Source organism: Lepisma saccharinum, chromosome 2 (genome assembly GCF_977018435.1).
Source record: "Lepisma saccharinum chromosome 2, izLepSacc3.1, whole genome shotgun sequence".
Lineage (NCBI taxonomy): Eukaryota > Metazoa > Arthropoda > Insecta > Zygentoma > Lepismatidae > Lepisma > Lepisma saccharinum.
The window spans coordinates 105,907,271-105,913,091 of record NC_139230.1 but is presented as its reverse complement, the minus strand read 5'-3'; positions in this window follow the sequence as shown (position 1 = coordinate 105,913,091).

Below are 5,821 nucleotides of genomic sequence, written 5' to 3'. Positions count from 1 at the left end.
GCCCACCAAAAGGAACAAAAGTGTAACGCCCGGAAGCTGTACGAATGGCATCTGGCAAAACAAAGGTGGAAGCATGTCGTAACGCTCGATGAAGCATGGATTTACCTTTCCGACTGCGGTAAACCGAGAGCCATCATGTACCGAGAGAAAGGCGCAAAGAACTTCAGAAGGTATGTGTATGTAAAGAATCCTTCCCAAAAGAGTTCATGGTCGTTACTGGCTACTGTTACCGAGGTAAACTGAAGAATCGTAGGGTGGCGAAGAACTGCAAAATAAACTCGCAGTATTAACAGGAGCAGATCATGCGGCCGATCTACGAGCATGAGATTCCAACAATGTACGGAAATGATGCCAATCTGGTGCGCATTCACATGGACAAGGCACCATCACATACTTCACGATCGTCCCTCGCATTCTACAGGGAGATGGAGGAGGCAAGTGGTATACAGGTGATACCTTTCAATGAGGTACCTGTTAAATCTCCAGATGCAAGTCCTATGGACTATTGTGGATTTGGCTTGCTGAAGCGGGCTTTGGGAAAACGGCGTGTGACAACTGTGGAAGGACTTTGGAAAGCTGTGCAAAGTGAATGGGACAAGATTCCCCTCCCAGTTCTTCAGAGAAGCCTATTACAGTGGAAATTACGCTGTCGGGCTATTGTTAGGAACCAAGGGACACACATCGAGCACTTACGGACCTGGTGCCATGGATTCGTCTAAATTTTTGGGTAAGTCAAAATTGGCCAAATGTAGACGGAACAACCTCTGTACCCCTAACCGGAAGTATCCCCCGTTTTTCAGTATATTCTCAAGATTTTCATTTCTCGGTTATTCTCAATTTTCAGTTTTTCTCATTTGGACAAACACAAATACCCGTGTCTTACCCGAGACTCGAACCCGGAACCCCTGGCGTCGTAGCGCGCCGTGCTAACCAGTCCGCCACGGAGGTCGACATGGCCATCGGAGAGGCCTTAGGTGGAACTCGTACCCCTCCTACTTGACTGCGAGAAGAACTACCGAAGTAAGAAAGGACCGGGCGTCCGGTAAAAAAGGCGCGAAAACGAAATGCTTGTGGTCTAGGTGATAGGTTGGAAAGATACACCAGCAAACTTCATGGGTGACGTGGAAGTAGAGGTCAGGTGATCAACAGTTACTGTGATTGGGTGGTTGCAAGGAATGAGATTTATAAAACGTTTTATTGTTCGCTCCATTCGCGAAACAAATATTTCTGTACGCTTCACATCAAGTTTATACGTCAATCATTCATTACGAGTATTACAATTATGCCCTATCTCAGGGGATCCCAAACTTCGTAGTTTTAAAATTTTTCCGCGGCGCCCAAGTCAGAATGTAGGCATAGGCCTATCTAAAACTTGCAACGCTAAGTTAGTGTTGTTAGGTTGCTTGCCTTAAGTTAAAAAATAAGCACATATTTCAAATTCAGTAACATTGTTTATGTAAAAAGGACCAAATAAGCAAATGTTTGAAACAATCATATCTAAAACCATCTGTAGACTAACAAGTAAGTGGCATTTCAGTGAAAATATCGCACCCCGGGGCGCCGCGGATCACACTTTGGGAACCACTGCCCTATTCAATTTTGAATCCGTTTGTGAAGAAAGGTTTAATTAAAATGTCGATTAAGACTCACACCATTATAAACTTGGATAGTTTTACTGTACTGGACTTCTGGTAAATTAACACTTAATTCATTTTACAAAGAAATGAAATAAGTGACTTTTTCCTTTGCTCGTTTTGTTCAAATGTACAGTCTACATGGAACAGCCATCTGAAGCACCACCCTCCTCCACAAACTTAATAACTCCAACAGAAGTAATTTTTTATCGACTATAGTCTCCAAATTCTGTTCTCACGCAGAGAGACAAAATCGTAACAATTCTATTGCGAGCGACCCTTCACAACGATGAAGAAAGTGAGATCCTAGTTCCAGCAAATAAATTTTTAGGGCCGCTTCGGTAGATTATAGTGCACGCTGAGTGTGCACAGAAAATAGAGTTTCAAATATAATGAGTGGCTTCGCAAATGATCTGCGGAGACTGTATTTGTATAAGCATTCTCTTCCTTCCCTGAGGAGAATTGAATAAAACAATGGCTTGGTGTAGAGTCCAGCGCAGATAATTCTGCCGTGCAATGCGCGACAGAACTAAAGAAGCAGTGTTGCTAATGGAGCAGATAGAAAAATCGCTGCGGTGCGCCGATGCACAGCTGTTACGTACAACAATAAAATTAGAGAATTCAGGTCTATCTAACGTTGAGTTTTAAACGTCATGCATTATACCAGGACTAGGATTAATATGTACTAACAAGTGACTATGTATGTAGCTACATACATATGGACTAAAAATTCGCAAAATATGAACTAACACATAAGTAAAATTACCAAAAATGCTGCAAAGAAGACTTCTTCATACGATTCCTTATTTGAGTGATTTCAAACAAAATAAAAAAATATATATATTATTTTTCATTGCATTAATGCACTGGTGGCGTTCTAACTTTTCACTCCCAAAACCCGTATACACTGGTATGGAACTGCAACGGCAGATAATAACATGCCAACGTGTTAAACCGCTACAATTGCACCATAACACTCCTCCTGAAGCAGTATTATTATTTCCTCTCTGAGATCGGCGACAGTCGGTTGCCTTTGTTGTACATTTACAAAGGATGCCGGCTTCCACAACAATAACAAGTACATATACTGCCACTAGACGATAAGCTGCGCGGCTTTTTCTTTTGTTATGAACCAGGGCCGGCGCTAGTCATTTTGCCTCCCTGGGAGGTGGCGGCAGATGCCGCTCTATTTCGACCCCCCCGGTCATTACGCAGCAACGGAAAATTGAAAATCAATATATTCCTAACTAAAACATCAAAATATAAAATAAATAATGAGACTTCTTATGCTATTTCAATACTATTCAGCGCAAAAGAATATCTCGCTCGATCACAGTTTTCAATAGGCTTATTTTTTTCTTCTCTTCAAATTTTGCCGCTCTGGGCGATGGGACGTTTCGCCCTCCCCTTCCGCCGGCCCTGCTATGAACTTGGTCACCCATCAAAGCATGGCAATTTTAACACAGAAAACAATATGTATCGCATTAAGCAGCAAAAATGACAGCCTCCTCTATGCAATATCTACAAGAACACGTGCCGGAGCCAGAGTTGAAATGATGTTGGAGCCACATAATTTATTTATTTTGAATAATTCCAAAATTATGAAATATGAACAATTTGTTGCTGCTGTTCGCTGCTCTCTTGCCAAAATGCTTTATTGGGATGCTAACACCATGACTGGCTTCCTCCTTCATGAACTCGTGCACGTTGCTTAGAATTTCCCGAGCTTGGCTATGCAAGGTTTTTGATTTCAACTTCGACAGAACTGGAGGCATTATGGAATTTAACGTTCATCAGCAAACACACACTTTTACATAAACACACGCAATACACGCACACAACGTCAAACCGGTCAAATACTTAGTATAAAATAAAAATATGGTGCTTCCAATCCAACAAAACTCACCGCCACTTTACCTGCTTTCCCCTTCCGTGACAGAAATAGTGCTTCATTATTACAGTTGGCAACACTAGTTACTAGCTAGCCAATGAACATGCACTGCATAAAAGAAGCAACGACTACGCCGTGCTATATTGCCACATTGCCGTCCCTGCTGACCGGTGGGAACCGCGAGCTGGAGCGCTGTTCAATTGTTTTCAATGAAGTTTGCGCGAGTGTGTCCAGGAATGGAATGACAATATGGCAACAATAGCGAAGGTTTTCGAGCAGGGTAGAACACGTGATGCTAAGAGAGAGGGAGACGAAACAAAAATACGTTTCTACGCAACGGCAAATTTACGTGTGTGGCACTCTAGTTTTTAGAGGCGAGAGGCACGTGACATGCTTAACTTGCAAACCAGCATTCAGAAAGCGACAGGACAAGTTGCATGTGTCACTCTGATTAGCAATTTTCTCAATACCGTGCTCTTGTTAGCTCATGCGCGGTGAATGTTCGAATTTAAACTAACTGTGCGAGTGTCGCTTGCCGCTTGTAGCTTCTGTGTGAATTATCCGTGTCGCTTGACACCTGTCACTTGTCGTCTGTCGTTTGCAGCTTTTTTGCTTTGTAAGGGAGATTTCACACGAAAGCGACAACCAACACCTGTCCCTTGGAAGCGAACCAGAAGTAATGAATTGAACCTTTCGAACAGAAGCGACACGACAAGATGCAGGCGTCGCTTGTAGCTTGCGTGTCGCTCTGATTTGCCAGTTTTGTTAATACTGTGCATCATGTCGCTTCGTACTTTCGTTCTCGCATGCGCGGTGAATGTTTTGCCTTATATTGAATTTTCTAATGTCGCTTGTTGCTTTGGTATAAAAATTCCATGTCGCCAGTCGCCTGCCGTTTAAGCAGATTCCAGACCGAAGAGTAACCCGACAAGCGACAAGCCTCGGTAATCAATGCTACGTTTCGAACTGATGCAGCACGGTAAGCTGCAAATATTGCATGTCGCTTGATTGTGTCACTCAAACTTGCTATTTTATCAATGTTGTGCATCGTGACGCCTCCACTTGTTGTCGTGCACGGGCGGTGAATGTTTTAGTCTACAAGACAAAAGGGACCCGTGTCTCTTGTCGATGTGGAAGCACACTGTCGCTTGTCGCCTCCGTCAGAATTCTTCCCCTGACCCCTTCAAGGATACTTCAGATCGAAGCGACAAGTGGCAGGCGACAACCGACAGGCAACACTGGCATGGACGTCAGCAGGTTTTTTTTTTCAGAGAGGGCAAGGAAGGTATTTTTCCAGGGGGGCAAATAAGCCACATTTTCCCCAATGTTCCCTCAAAAAACATTGCTTACATTTTAATTTATCATGTTCGTGCATTAATAAACACTCATTATTGTGGCTGAAATGAAATTATATGTGTGAAATATATAATTTTTGGTTGACTTTCATTTTCCAGGGAGGGGTCACGGCCCCCCTTGCCCCCCTTCCGGACACCCACTAACACTGGGACTTCAATCTAAAGCAAGAAATTCACCGCTCATGCTTGAAAAACCTAATGCATCGACCCGCAAGCGACATGTGCAGCTTGCCCTCTCGCATCAATGCGAAAGGTCGAACTGATTACTGAGGGTTCAGTTCCAAGCGATACGTATCTCTTGTCGCTTGTTACATATTGCGTTTCGCTTGGTAGCGTTCCAATAAAGAGCTTCGTTTCACACAGTTGCGGCATGATAGGCCGCACAAGCCTGCTTTGATTTCTGAAATCTTCAAACAACACAAAAAAGTATGCAAAGTAAAAATTAGATTCAGCGATTATGGTAAATGTAATTATTTTCTCAATTCCACAGTGTGGCAAAAACTCCTTAAGTACGCCACTGACTGCGCCGCAGTTAATCCCTTCCTTACTCCGCCGCGAGAGGAACTCTTCCTTTCCCCCTCCCCTTCCAAATGCTCTGCGCCGAGACAGATACACGCAAGCTACGCGCTCTCAATTGACGCCGTAAAGCGCGTTTCACAACTTTTTGCCCAATTCGGTATGGCACGTAGCTGCTTACACACAGGAAGAAATCATGTGACCTACAAGAATTGTGATTGGTTGGACGGGTTTTGCAATATTGAATGGTACCCACAACGGATGCAATTGTATTAAAATTACAACACGTAAATCAGACAGGTGATATTGGTACCAGGTTCCAACAAGAATAGTAACCATTTTTTCGTCAGGAAAACTGCATAAATGATAATTTTCAAAAACCACGGTGGTATTTGTAATCACATGCATGGTCTCGACATTTTAAA